General features: G+C 36.4%; 3 long non-coding RNA genes across 3 annotated transcripts; all 3 read left to right on the top strand.

The window, feature by feature from the left end:
- Positions 1-8,627: 8,627 nt before the first annotated feature.
- LOC140178881 (uncharacterized) lies at positions 8,628-9,057 on the top strand. Its single transcript, XR_011871862.1, has 3 exons — positions 8,628-8,685; positions 8,764-8,832; positions 8,908-9,057. It is a non-coding gene; the product is annotated as an uncharacterized lncRNA (long non-coding RNA).
- Positions 9,058-9,870: 813 nt separating this feature from the next.
- On the top strand, positions 9,871-10,329 carry LOC140178880 (uncharacterized). The gene is made up of 3 exons (XR_011871861.1): positions 9,871-9,903; positions 10,028-10,093; positions 10,178-10,329. It is a non-coding gene; the product is annotated as an uncharacterized lncRNA (long non-coding RNA).
- A 1,296-nt stretch (positions 10,330-11,625) lies between these two features.
- Positions 11,626-12,043, top strand: LOC140178879 (uncharacterized). Its single transcript, XR_011871860.1, has 2 exons — positions 11,626-11,721; positions 11,808-12,043. It is a non-coding gene; the product is annotated as an uncharacterized lncRNA (long non-coding RNA).
- Positions 12,044-15,864: the final 3,821 nt, after the last annotated feature.

Here is a 15,864-nt window from a genome sequence, read left to right as displayed (position 1 = left end):
TCAAATGACAACCAGAAAATATCACTATGTGAAAATTGTTACAACACATAGACTTCTTTCTCTCTAACACCAGCACCCCAATACACCCACACTCTCAAAGCAAATATTTAACTACACCTCACAATACTCTCTAATCAAAGAGTACAGAGAAAAAGAAAAGTCAGATACAATCTTTAAGTGTTTCCGACTGGTGCAAAAAATATGGAGAACTTAGCCTCATATTTATAGCCTAGGTCACCCACTCCATTTGCTATCCTAAGCAATGTGGGACTAATTCAACCAAATCCTAACAATCTCCACCTTGATTGAAATAGTCACACATCTTCAGCTTCCATAGTCAACACCGACAATTCTTTGCTGCCATTGTCTATACCGACAATCATAGTTCAGAGAACTGTCATACTCCACTATGAAAGTATACTCACTTGGAATTAGACCACTCCAAGTATTTCGCCTTGGTACAGATCGAAACCTTGCTGAAAATTTATGGTGCAACTTCCAAATTGGCTTTTCCTGGAAGTTCTTCAGCCATCGACATAACTCCGCCACACACCTTGCATCTCAACGCCAACCAATGCCCGTGTGCAATTGTGGACCCGATTGCCACAACTTATCCTTATCCATGGCAGTGCAGCAATACCATGAGGATACTTCTTATCTTCTAGAGAACATCATCTTCTCTCATAGAGAGAGCAATATTGCAAGTATCAGATTGAGAACCTTTTTCTGAAACCGCATTACCTGGACAATTTCTCTTTACATGCCCAGGCTTTCCACGATTTCCTTTTCCATAATTGTCACTTCTAGCTACAAATGCCAAATCTGATGAAGTGCTACCCTCATTTTTCATTCTTCTTTCTTCAGCAATGAGCTTACTGGCAACTTCTTCAAAATTCAGATCGAAACCTTGCTGAAAATTTATGGTGCAACTTCCAAATTGGCTTTTCCTGGAAGTTCTTCAGCCATCGACATAACTCCGCCACACACCTTGCATCTCAACGCCAACCAATGCCCGTGTGCAATTGTGGACCCGATTGCCACAACTTATCCTTATCCATGGCAGTGCAGCAATACCATAAGGATACTTCTTATCTTCTAGAGAACATCATCTTCTCTCATAGAGAGAGCAATATTGCAAGTATCAGATTGAGAACCTTTTTCTGAAACCGCATTACCTGGACAATTTCTCTTTACATGCCCAGGCTTTCCACATTTCCAGTATGTTACATTCCTTCCACGATTTCCTTTTCCATAATTGTCACTTCTAGCTACAAATGCCAAATCTGATGAAGTGCTACCCTCATTTTTCATTCTTCTTTCTTCAGCAATGAGCTTACTGGCAACTTCTTCAAAATTCAGAGTTTTCTTCCCATACATTAAAACAGGTTTGATATACTTATAGGAAGAAGGAAGAGATAATATGAGCCTCGGTGCCTTATCTTCATCATTAATTTTCACTCCAATTGCCTTTAATTCAGAGATAATACCATTGATAGCACTAAGATGGTCGGAGATTTTCACACTGTGATCCACGCGTAGATTATGGAACTGCTCCTTCAATAACAACCGATTTGATATGCCCTTTGCCTGATACAACCCTTCGAGTTTATCCCAAAGTTCCTTGGCTGTTTTCATTCCTTGCACATTTACAAGAACATTCTTAGCCAAACACAGGCGGATAGCACTTGCAACTCTCAAATCTAGTTCCTCTCATTCTTCATCCTTCATACCAGAGATCTTCTCCTTCAACGCCTTGTGCAAACCTGATTGTATCAACACATCCTTGACTTGTCTTTGCCACAAGCCAAAATTGATTCTTCCATCAAATTTTTCTATTTCAAGCTTCACAGCACTTGAATATCCTGACATTGTTGCAACCGTATACTGGAATAGTATAACTCAACTGTAGACCGTGCACTAGGAAGGGTCCCCAGGAAAGAGAGGTGGGTCACAATGGACACACTTAAATACCAAGTCTTTCCTTAGCCAGAACCTTTCCAAACTGCACTCTCACAGTGTCACACTGCCTTCCAGCAACAACAACAGCAACCAAAGATCAACCTCAAGCCACAGGACAAAATTCTTTTCTGATATGGAAGGTCAGACTAGGCTGCAACCACAGAGCATACTAAGAATAAATCCCACCGAACCGAAGCTAACTCCAATTACTGGAGAAAAAACCACGGCCGTTGTCAAATGACAACTAGAGAATATCACTATGTGAAAATTATTACAACACATAGACTTCTTTCTCTCTAACACCGGCACCCCAGTACACCCACACTCTCAAAACAAATATTTAACTACACCTCACAACACTCTAATCAAAGAGTATAGAGGAAAAGAAAAGTCAGATACAAGTTTTAAGGGTTTTCGATTGGTGCAAAAAATATGGAGAACTTAGCCTCATATTTATAACCTAGCTCACCCACTCCATTTGCTATCCTAAGCAATGTGGGACTAATTCAATCAAATCCTAACAGTTTTGTAATTAGGAGTGAATTGGTTCAAACCTTAGATCTTTTTCTTTTTCTATTATTTTATTTATTTATTTATTTCTTTTTTGGAGAAACTTATTTTTTCAAAGGTGGTGGTGACAGTATAGGCGTCAATAATTCGAGGGAGAGGAGTGATAATAGAGATAAAGGTGAGAGACTTAGAGTGTGATGAGAAGAGAGAGGGTGAAAAATGTTGAAGAGGCAAAAGAAGACAAGTTTTTTTATCTGAAAAATTAAAAAATTTTAAAATAAAATTTAATGTCAGAGATGATTTTGAATAAAAAAATAAAAATAATTTTAATTTTTGATCAAAATTATACGGATTAAAATGATACTTATACTTAATTCTATTCTAAATCATAGATAACGATGTGGGTTATAATAATTAAATGGTTTTAGATTGGCTTCTAACCTTGTTGATTTGGAACATGAAAATTGATTTGTTACTACTGTTGGGCTTTTTTATTAAAATAAATAAGGAAAAAACTTTAATTCTCTAATTACGTATGGATGAAAATAATTCTAAGAGTACGCAGTCCCAATTCATGCACGTCACCCACGAAATGGGTTTGCATGCCAATTCAGAGGAGCCGTCCATGAAATGGGCCAGGGTTCCAATACAGGGATAGCAGGCACGAAATGGCACCTCAGGTACAGCGTCCGCGAATTGGTGTGACTCCGGGACGCGAATTGGTGCAACTCCAGGGTGGTACACGCGAATTGGCACGTCATGGGCAAGTCTATCGGGTCAGACGCGAAATGGAACCACATCAGCTATACTCCACACGAAATGGAGTCCAGAATTCGCTATATAAAGGGGCGGGGTAGGCAATTTGCAAGCATGGATGAAAATTTTTGTTGTGTGACGAAAAAATTCTATTCCAACGACTCTCTCTTTTTTTCTATGTCTTTCTCTTCTTTGTAAAATTCTGTAGTGGGTATTTTGTAGTGTCCATGGCCACCAAAAATGTGTACGTTATTGTATATTCGAATGGAGAAATTTCTCTCACATCTAAAGGTGTTATATTTGTTTGTGATGATCCACTGTGGATAATGATTCTTCCGCAGAAGGTGTTCGAAGAGCTGAAGAATGTGATCCTAATGAATACCGATCTGATCGGAAAGAAGGAAATCACGAAGTTAACTTATAGAATGCCAGTTGTGGTTGCCAACTCGTTTGCATATCAGAAAATGTAGTACCAACAAGTTTCAATGATGTTTTCTTATTTTTGGAGCATTGGAAGTATCTACTCATTGGAACTATGTGTTTCTTATGTAACGAATTCCGGGCTCCATTTCGTGTGGAGTACAGCCGATGTGGTTCCATTTCGCGTCTAGCTCGATAGACTTGCCCATGGTGTGCCAATTCGCGTGTACCACCCCGGAGTTGTACCAATTTGTAGACGCTGTACCTGAGGTGTCATTTCGTGTCTGCTGTCCATTTCGTAGGTGTTGTGCATGAATTAGGACTGCGTACTCTTAAAATTATTTTCATCCATGCGTAATTAGGGAATTAAAGTTTTTTCGTTATTTATTTAATAAAAAAGCCCTACTCTTGAACATATTGCATTTGGATGTTTATTATGAATTTCATGTAGGTTTGTAATTTTTAATTTGTTTTGAACTTTGAATTTAAATGTTATTAAATTACGTTTTAGATTTTTCATTTCTTTCTATCTTTTATTGCATTGGTTTTGAGTGTGTTAGTAATTATACCGCACAATCATGTATGATATATTGTGTAAATTTTTATTAAGCATATGCTTCATTTTTAAGAAATTCTAATGAAAGAAGTGTTAAAATGTAATTTTGTAACTTTAGGATACATGTTAAGAAAAACAAAAGAAAAACAAAAGAAAAAAGCTTTTTATCGAATAAAAATTATGTTTAATTTACATTTTTATTTGTTATTTTTATTTTTAATATTTTCTATTTTTTAGATTTTATAAAAAAATAATATGTTTTTTATTTCACCTCTTATTTTATTTCTTTATTTATTAAATTTTAAAAATAAAAACAAAAAATAAAAAAAAATCGCAAATTAAATGCTGTTTCGGTTCTTTATATTTTCAACACACTATTCTTTATTTTGTAGGTACATAAACATAACAAATCTGGTCTATGTCTAATTGTCTATTTATTTTATTTACGGATTATAATTTTTTGGTTTGAACAATTTATCATTTTATTTTATTTTTAAGTAAAAAATCTTAAATAAATAATATTTTGTTTTAATTGATGGATCAAATTTTTAAATTGGATCAAAAGATCAGAAAAATATCAACTTAAAATGTTTCTTTCTAAAAAAAAATATAAAAAAAATAAACAAATTAACTATTTAGCTTTAGGGATTAGTCCGTTTAATTTATTTAGTCCAAAATTTAAACAGATTTAATTTTAAAAACAAATCTACCTATTTAAATGGATAAATAAGTTGGATCCATGAATTTAATCTATTTTAACTATCCTATCCATAATTTTAGAAGGTTCTTAATTTGCTCATGAAAGGCCACTCAAATTGGAAAGCAATAAAAGACGGGGCCTTTTTTTTCTTTTATTTTCGTTAGGAATCATCTTTGAAGATAATATGAAGTATTGTTAGGAATTACATTCGCAGTTATTTTTATTTAAGTCGCATTACATAATTAGATGCGTTTATAAAATTATTTATAATACATCAAAATTAAATTGTTTCAATAATGCGACCTTTTACTTGTTAGTCCAAATATATACGTAGTATATGACCATAAAACTACATTGAAAATCTAAATTTTATATTTTTAATAAAAAAATTTAATTGATCATTTTAATTTTTAACACACTCTAATTTTATATATCTCTTTTTTAAAAGATTATTGCTCACAAACTTTAAAGTAATCAAATCAAATAGTAAGATTTAGAGAGAAATGATAAGTAATCTTCACGCACCTTCGGATATGGACGACGCGATTCTTCTCTGTTCGCAGAAACAATTGTTGATCTGTTCTTCTTCTTGAACCGAACCTGAAATTTGTGAAGGATTTTCTCGATTTTGGCTCTAATGAATCTTCCCGCATTTCTCCGCAGAGTAATAGCGTGTGGTGGTTGTTGTTGTTGTTTTGTGTTGATTCTGAATGTGAATTTTCGAATTTTGAGGAGAAAGGAGAGGGTCCAAGTAGTGGGAGTGAAATTAGGGTTAGTGAGATTGTTGATTGCGAACTTGAATTTGAAATTGAAACCTTTGGATTTGGCGGTGGCATAGATTATTCTCCATGACTGAAGATCTCTCTCTCTTTGCATTCTCAATCAGAATTCAGATTCAGAATTGCAGAGAGATAGAACTGCACATCATCTCTAGCTTTTGTTTTTCCAACCTTTTTAATTTGAGTGCTCAAATAGCCGTTGAAGCAACGGATTTTAAATTTGAACAAGATTCTTCGTAATTTTATTGTAGACCTTGTGTGGAGAACGTCACTGGTGGTCTTTCTAAAATTTGGATCATAAACAGATAGATGAACGGCTAATAATGATTCTATTTTTGGATTTGTTCGGTAAATGAGATTATTGATTTGCGAGTTATCACTATTTGCCTTGTAGTTAAAATTTTTTATTTAAAACTTAGCTTTTGTGACTTTGTAATAGGCGATCATATATTTTGTTCGTTGAACCAAGATAGTGTTTTTTCCAAATTGAAATGATGTTAAATTTAAAAGTATGATAACTGAATTATCATAGAGAAAATTAGCAAATAAGACAAATTTTGAGAAAGTGTCTTCTTAAATAAAAGGCACATAGTTTGTGTAAAATTTAGACAAGACATCTTTAATGTCAAGCAAAGAATTAAAGGGTGAAAAATAAACGGGCCTGCTGCACATACAAACTTACAAGTTTACAAGTTGGCCCAGTCCAAATACAAGTCACGCGCATGAAGAGAGATTACATGGAGCGTCACCTTCACGCGCTCAACACTCAAACGGTTACGTATGGCAAACTCTTCCACTTCTTCCACTTCTTCCACTTCTCAAAGCGCTTCGAAAACAAGGAAACCCTTCCATTTTCGAGCGAAAATCAAAGTTCAAAATACACAAGTCATTGTTCAAAACCTCGGTCAAAACACCAGCAAACTCTCCATCAAGAATCTGAAGAGAAAACAAAGCAACAATACTCAACGTAAGTTCATTAAGATTCCTGTATATTTTCCATATTACAAACTACGTTTTACTTTCCTTCTACGTCGTTGTTCTGGGGTTTACTGTTATTCTTGCTTCTTTGTTACACTGTTCTTCTATGTTGTTGTTCTAAGTTATCCTGTTATTCTTGTTGTTCTAGATCTTCTGGTAACTGATTTTTGGGGGTTTATTCCGTAGATTGGGGGGTGTATACTGCTTGACCTTGTAATGTGACTTGATATTGAAGCATGTTTGAGTGATATCTGACTGATATATATGGATACTATATCTGAATCATATCTATAGGAGTATCTCACTGTTATCAATGGGTGTATCTGATTCTTACATATGGGTGTATCTTACTGTTATCAATGGGTGTATCTGACTCATATATGCGTGTATCTTACTGTTATTAATGGGTGTATCTGACTCATATATATGGGAGTATCTTAACGATATCTTTGGGTGTATTTTTCGTTTCAAAGAAAATGGCAGCAAGAAACCAAACAAAAGACCTTAAGTGTACCACACATCTCCTAAGTGATAAGTTCAGAAACATGAGTGAGGAGAAGAAGGCGATTGTGAGGGATCTCGGATTCGGTGGGTTGATGCACATCCCACCACTGAGGGTGGATCACCAACTGTTAAGGGAGCTGGCAAACAACTTCAAACTTGGGGAGAACAGACTGAAAACAGGATATGGTTCTTTCCAAATAACACCAAAAACAATAGGTGATGCGCTTGGCATCAATGCAACAGGTAACTGGCTTAAAATTATAGGTGTATATTAAGTTGATGCTTGGGTGTATTTAAGTTGATGCTTGGGTGTATTTGAACTGACTTGGATACTTTGTTGTTTTTCTTTTTGTAGGAGATCTATTTCCTGAGAAAGTTGAGTATAAGAAACTTTCTGATGATGACAAAATAATTTTTAGAAGATTCCAGGGTAAGACCCTCAAAAGTCTTACCGATGAGATGATGGAAATCGGCGTTGGCAACGAAGAGGAACGCCTGATGTTCAAGAGGATATTCATCCTCTATATACAGATGGCGTTCCTTTTGCCAACGACGATAAACAAAATATCGCCTGTGCACTTGGCCCCAATTTTTAAGATGGACAGCATATCGGAGAGAAACTGGGGGGCATGTTTTGACCTTCATGGTCAAGGGCATCACAGACTACAAGGAGAAAAAGAAGAAGGCAATTGATGGCTGCCTCTTCGCCCTGATGATAGTTTACTTTCATCTTTCAAAAAACAAAGGCAAGAAGAGGGCTGAAAGACCACCAAAGCCCTGGATTGCCAACTGGACTAAGGAGCAGTTGGTGGAAAGAATGGCTGCAGAAAGAGAGGAAATTTTGGTAAGTAAACATAATATGTTGCTTGTATTTTATTTACCTGAATGCTGCTAGCTAAAATATCTAATGTTTCAGGGGATTGTGAAGATGGAGGAGACAAGAGCAAGAGAAAAAATGAAAAAAAAAAAGAAAAAAAAAACAAGAAATAAAAAAAACAAAAAAAGGAAGGCGAGTTCAACATCGTCTTCGGAGAAAGAAACAACTACTGACAGTGACACTCCTACCTCTGAGTCTGAGACTCAAGAAGACTCAGAGGATTCAGGAAGAAAACACCACAGCAAAAAGGGGAAAAAGTAAGTACCATACTGGGGTGTAATTTCTTTTTCGAGTTGGGTGTATTTTGTTGATCACGTTGGGTGTATGTAGTTTACTAAGCTGGGTGTGTTTCGTTTGCTGCGTTGGGTGTATGTATTTTTTAGTATGTTCTAAATAATGATTGTTTGCCTTCCAGAATGGACTCCAGAAAAAGAAAGAAAAGTCAAGAGAGGTCCGATTCTGATTCAGAATCTGAATCTGAATCAAGTGATGAGTAATGTCCTGAAATTATTACTCCTTTCTTTTGGCTTCATTATTAAGATTTTGTGTATTAACTGAAGTGTCTATTATTAACTTATAGGAGCGAAAAATCATCACCGGTGGAGAAGGAAAAGAAAAAGAAAAAGACAAAAACAACACCAAAAAAGTAAGCACTTCTTTGAATAATATTCTGTGATAAAATTAATTTTTTATTTCTGATTGGTATTCTTTTTTTTCCACCCAGAACACAACCAAAAAAGAAAAAAGTTGTTGTGGAGGATTCACCTCCTGAAGAAGATCAATACTTTGATGGGTACAGTACCTCGTAAGCTATATTACCGTCTATCATCGTAATTATTTTTGTTAACATCTTCTTTTATGAATGTAGTGAGAGATATGAAATATCAAGTGACGAACTAGATGAATGGCTAAGGCAAAACGTTGATAAATCTGCTGCAGAGGGGTATGTCTTGCTGGGCTGTCTATTTCAGATTTTGGTGTGTTTTGTATGCTAATAATTGTTTCTTGTTTCGCAGGGAGAACCAAGCTGACCTGCGATCGACAGAAGGTCGCTATGTGTCCTCTGAAATGTAAGAAGCTTTATTTAATAAAATCTTGTTATCATGATTTGGGTGTATTTTGTGGAAGTATTTCGGTGTATTGTGTTGATCAAGTTGGGTGTATGTTGTTTATTAAGTTGGGATATTTCGTTTGTTGTGTTGGATGTATATTGTCCATTTGGTTGGTTGTATCTTGTGCATTCATTTGAGTGTATTTTATACCTGTATCTTATTTTGTCTGAATAACATGAAATCTGTTTTAGAATACCAGCTGTGAACTTGGGAAGTGATGATCCTTCCTCTCAAGGACGCACAGAACAGAGTAGTGTAAACTAGCCGTCACAGAGCATGTAATTTCTCTTTCAAATAACTGTTACTTTTGTTCTTCTATTACCCTTCTACTTCTAATTATGTATATATTTTTTTAGAAAAAAAAGCCCTTTATTATTTCATTCAAGAAAAAAAAAAGGCAGGAAAAAAAAGCAAAAACTGCAAGTATGTAAGTTCTCAAAAAACAAAGCCTATCTTCTTTTTGAATTGTTCGGGTGTATCTTTTGACTTTCTTTGGGTGTATTTTAGGTTGAGTCCGGCTGATTCGAATATGATGGTTGTGAGGGAACAGACACCGTCGGAAGCGCTTGCAATGTGAGTTTTCCAATAATATTTCAACCTTATAACCTTATTATTTTCAAAGGCGTTGTTAACCTTTCATTTTTCTTCTTGTTTAGAGTCTCGATTCAGGTTTTTGCGCCGGCATCCCAAACAACCACTGAGACAGATTTTGAACCAACCCCTATGCTACAGATTGAAGGGACTAGAGAAACGTAAGAAATAGTATTGGGTGTATATTTGTTTAGAGTTTGGGTATATATTTGCTAACAGTTTGGGTGTATATTGTTCATGATTAGTTTTTTTTTACGCCATGATTAATTTTTTGTAACTGTGCAGCACTCCTGAAACCCCCAAACAACTTCAAGAGACCACACCCACGATTCCCCCAGCTCCAACTAAAATGTAAGTTCATCAGACTAAAATCAATCTTTGCTTATCATCTGTATATTCTTATTCTTATTCTTATTCTTATACATGATGACACAGTCATCCAGCCGCAGAAGACGCTGCTGCCTTGTTGATGATGGTACGGACAGCAACCTATGTTCCTAAAACAGATCCAGGGGTGCCATCATTCAGCCTTGGATTGACTGATTCAAGCCAGGAGGGGGCGTCAACGCAGGAGACAGAAAGGGCAAAATCTCCTGAAGCTACAAATTTGTAGAACAATTGGACGATTTGGTCCAAAAAATAGCAAGCAGTGCGGCGAAGGGAAAAAACAAAAGTCCACAAATTTAGAGGGAGACTGGGGGAGAAAGTTCTGCGAAGTTTGAAACTCCTGGGACAATAAATCAGATTACGGATGATATGAAACAAAAGTGCTACATCTGGGGGACGAGACTGAAGGAAGACGCAGATGGCAATACTAATGAGTATGAGGAGATGTGCACTTTCATTGCCCAACATAAATACATTTTGATGAGAATGCACCTTGCATCCCTCCAGGCGAAAAGTGATATAGAATCTCAGGTAATATTAGAATAACATTAATGTTTTTACACCAAAGTCAACTGCAATGTTTATTAATGTAAAATTGATTTCGGCATATATTTCTAGATTGTCTGCCATCTGCCTCATCCTCAACCAGAAAAATGAAAAGAGGTTTCAAGAACAAATATACTGTCTCCCCCCGATATTGTGGTAAGTGTTACTTCTACGAACTTTGGGTGTATTTTCTGTATTGAATTGGGTGTATTTTTTACGTTCAATTGGGTGTAAGTTGTGTATTTTCAGTATTTCATTTCTTGTTTCGCAATTCTTGCAGAGCATGGCACTTTCGGATCACCCAGAGGGGGAATTCATATCACCGAAAACGAATAAGGAATTCAGGGTGGAAGACTACCCGAGTTTTATTCCCTTCATATATAGAAAAAAATTAACTTCGCATCCATATGTAAGTTTTCGTTTGCTAAATTTGTTAGTACGCTTATTTACTTATATGCCAAATAAAATAACGCACTGTTGAAATGTGGCAATCCTTCAGATTTTTGCACCTGTTTGCCACTCGGGGCATTGGTGGTTATGGCTGATAAATACAACGAAGCGGAAATGTCATATACTTGACCCGCTACACAAAAAAGTTCCAAGCGAAGAGAGAAAGCAGATTAATAAATTCACTGTAAGTTGCCTCTGTCTTCTTTACTTTAATAGATAGGTCTATTTCGTTAGTTGTGTTGCGTGTATGTTGTCCATTCAGTTGGGTGTATCTTGTGCATTCATTCGGGTGTATTACTGATTTGTTTTGGTATTTAAGGGATATGTATTTTCAAGATTGAGAGCATATGCCGGCGGGGAACCTCTGCAGAAAGACGAGAAGGAGAAGGAAATTAAAGCATCATATGTTAAAATATCAGGCCAAAAAATAAGGTATAAATTTGTTACTCTGAACATTAAACTTTCCTAAATGAGATTTGTAATCTATTTTCTTCGTTTTCAGCTATGATTGCGCTATCTACGTTATGAAGTGGCTTAAGTTAATTGAGCCGGAAAACATTAAAAAGGGGAAGTATAAATGGGATAATTGGAAACAGGTAACTGTCTTTAGAACTATATAACTCTGTATTACTTTACTGAATTAATATTTGCTGTTTAAACAGAATATACTTTTTAATTGTAGGAGGAGGTGGACCACTATAGAGTGGAGTATGCTTCCCGGATACTATTCAGTGAGATGAATAAACAAAGAGATCGGGCAATTAGAGAGAGTAGTGCTATAAGGCTGTCGAAGCCATCCTCTGTATTATTGAGTCCGTTTTGTCAGATAAATTCTGCTGATATAGAAACTGCGTAATCCAACTGCTGGGTAGTTTGTAAATTGAACAAATGATGTAAATATTTGCCATTTATCAACAACTTCTATTCCATGTATATTTTTTTCCATAGTTAAACTATCTGTGCTGTTAAACTGTCTGTGCTGTATTCAAAAGCTGTATTACAGGTGGTAAAATATGAAGGAAAAAATCAAGGTATATATAAACGCAAATTATAAACTGTTACACCCAACGCAAGTCTAATAATACACCCAAGATTGCATAAAATATACACCAAAACTGTATGTGCTGTATTCAAAATGTATGAATTACATGTACTAAAATATGAAGAAAAACATCAAATCAAATATACACCCATAACCTGCGAATTTTTACAGCTTTTGTTCTATATGTATCTATATATGTGTCTATATGTAAATTGTGAATTAACAAAAATACACCCAAAAGAACAGTGCTTTTACACCCATATTCTATAAAACTATACACCCAAAGAGTTATCCCCTGCTGCTGGTATCCTGAACTGATAATTCATAACGTGTCCTTGATATTGGCTGGAATTTGAATGCACCGCTGATGCAGCATCAAACAGGTTTATCTGAATATAACACTCACACATTAGCTAAACTATTAACGAGAAAAATAAACTCAATCACCACAAATTTAAAGAACATTACTTTTACCTCGCTTAAAACTTTCGTCTTCTTCTTCTTTGTGGCATTTGCAATCTGTTTGTCCAGCTTTGAACCTAGCCTATTTTTTGGACGTCCTCTTGTTCGAATCCTTGGCGGGCTTTGAAGCTCGTTAACGGATTCCAAGTTGGCGTCTTCGTGGGATAAAGAAGATGTCCCCTTCCTTTTGGCTTTTAATGATTCCATCTCGGCCATGACGTTATCGTACGCACGGTGCAGAATTACAGTCAGCTCATCCTATTCGGAGGCAAATTCGCAAATATTTTGTGAACAAAAAACCAATTGGTCGAACCTCTTGCTTCTTGGCTCCATCAGTGCCTCGTCGTGGCTGCTCTTAATGTGTATGTGTCGCCTCTTTACCTTCTTGCTCCATCGTTCCAGTATATATCTAGGTGACACTTGGCTTACTTGTTCGAAGCTTAACACGCTTAGTGCGTGACGGCACAGTATCCCTCTCGACTCGAATAATAAGCATTGGCATTTTACCTCGGCTGCAACTGAGTCGTAAGTAACCACGAACTTGTTGAATATTGAGCTGGAAACTTGTTCTCCGACTTCGTATACTGAATAGCCTAGAGCGGAATTCTTTAATCTGGTGATGCAATTCGCCTTTCCTCTGAGTTGCGCTTAGACTTCCCTAAACTTTGCATGAGTGTACGCATCTTGAAACTGAGCTTCAATGGAGGATTTGGTTGCACACGGTATGACCGTATGAAAAGCTGCAGCATCTGATTCTCTCTCTGCTTGCTCCCTGCTTCCGAGGCAATTATCGTATTGTTTGACGAACTGAATAAGCGAGCTGTTCCAGGTGATATACTTGTTAAAAAATGAATGCATGCTCTCGCTCCTTTATGTGCTTCTCATCCCTGCCTAGAAGTGGTGATCCAGATAGATAGGAACCCATATGTGACGGTCTTCGTACAGATCTGCATAATACACCCAAACACAGACTATAAATACACCCGAGGAAACATGCAATTTATACCTCTGCTGAAGATTTTAAAAAGACATTACCTGAAAGCCACTTGTTGTCCGCAAGACCAAAATTTAGCAGAAAATCATTCCAATTCCTATCAAATGAGTCTTTGCTATGAGAGTTCCAAACAACTTGGCTCATTTCTTGTTCAATATCGGCATGTCCCTTGTACCCATTTAATTTGCTTGGAATCTTCTTCATGATGTGCCAAATACACCAACGGTGAACTGTTGTTGGCATACAGGCCTCTAAAGCCCTTTTCATTGATGCGCACTGATCGGTTAGAAACCCTTTCGGAGTATTTCCTCCCATGCAACGAAGCCAGCATTGAAATAACCATTTGAATGATTCAATTTCTTCGTTCTTCATCAAAGAGCATCCGAGAAGTGTTGACTGACCGTGGTGATTCACCCCGACAAAAGAACCACAGACCAAATTATACCTGAAACAAATTACCATAGTCCAGAATGCAAAATCATTAGGTACACCCTAACAAATGCTTCGTATACACCCAATGAAACAGCCAATATACACCTCTGCTGCGGTTTCGTAAAAATACATTAATTTAGCATCATAAACAGGGGCAGTTTGTTATCTGTTTGTATTGTAGGTAGTGTCGAATGAAATGACGTCTCCGAAATACTCAAAGGCGGCTCTGCTTCTTGCATCGGCCCAAAAAGCCAGCTTAATCGATTGATCCTCCTCCAGTTCGAGCTCAAAAAAGAAATTCGGATTCTTCTCTTTCATTCTTAAGAAATATTTTCCGAATTCCTTTGCATCTTCTTGTTCGAAAACATTCCGCACTTCCCTCGTAATGTAATTTCTCACGTCCTTTTCGATAAAATTTAACTCGCGGTGACCCCCGGCAGCCGCAACAAATGATTGGTAGGTTTTGCTTGGTCTGATACCGGCCTCCTCGTTATTCTCTATCGTACGACGAATGGACATGCTTAGTTCCCTGTGCTGTTTGAGCATCTCTGCTTTACTTGGACAGCAGGGGTGTGAATGATCCAGCACAACCTTTGAAATGATCCAAGCACCGACATCCTTCAATGTGTGTATATAAATTCTTGCAGGACAGTTTAAACCGGCTGTCGGATTGGTCTTCTCGGTCGGAGATATTTTAGATTTCCATTTTCCCTCTCTGCTACATGTAATCAGTTGATTCTTAATCTCGTTTCCCTTCCTATTTGTGCACCAAACTCTTGTAGAAAAACCTGCAGCCTTGGCGTAGTTTCTGTAAAATTTTTCAGCATCTTTAAGGGTGGTAAAGGTCATTCCGACCTTTGGAACAAGCTCGTCATCAACAAAAATTGGATTATTCCGACCTTTCACCAATTTTATTCTAACGTTATTCATGTTGTTAAGGTGTACCCTGATTAGTGATTACTTTCCATATGATATGAGTTTTTGGATCTTTAATAGAAAATACTATGAAAAACTCCCCACTATTTCGCACCACTATGTTGTGTCCTTCCTTCCATGCTAAGGTTAGTCCTCCTGCTATTTCATTGGGCGCTACATTGTAAAATTATGAGAAATCACATTCCTTTAATTGCCTCTCGACAAATGAGGGATGTTGCTTTGTTTCACTTAGAAACAGCACCTCAGGGGAATGAAAAATCTGAATCCCTTTGATATTAATTGTGAACTGTTAGAAGCTTCTCGAAATCCCAGCAGTTCTACTGGAGCATCTTCATAACTGTTAGGGTGTCCATTTTCAGATGGCACCCTGCTCCCTTTTAGCAAGAATTTTTTTTTTTTGAATTGCTCATGCTTTCCTCTTCCAAATCATCATCTTTCTGCTATGGACTTCTTTTACCTCTGATTCTAACAAATAGTCTCTCTCTTGCTTCCTCGTTTTTTGTAAGATGTTTTAGTTGTAGCATTTTTCTGCTTTCTCCTTTCACATTATTTGTACTACCCATTGTGAATTCAGCATTTAAGACAATTTTCATTCTCCCATGGTCTTCCTTCATTGCTGAAATTGGCTCGGGTAAGGCATAAATAGTGTAGGCTTAAGTATTATTTGAATTATATTGGTTGTTGATATTTAAATTGTATAAAATTTTTGAAATAAAATCTTTATATAAAATAATTTATAAAAAAATAGTGGATAACTAGTATTTATTTTTTAAAGCTATTTGAAAATAGTGAGTCTTGATCATTAGAATTGTTATTAATTGAGAAATATAAGTGTACTTAGTGATACTAATACGAAAATAGACGTACAAAACT

This window comes from Arachis hypogaea, chromosome 14 (assembly GCF_003086295.3).
Source record: "Arachis hypogaea cultivar Tifrunner chromosome 14, arahy.Tifrunner.gnm2.J5K5, whole genome shotgun sequence".
Lineage (NCBI taxonomy): Eukaryota > Viridiplantae > Streptophyta > Magnoliopsida > Fabales > Fabaceae > Arachis > Arachis hypogaea.
This window is presented reverse-complemented; position numbering and strand designations above follow the sequence as displayed.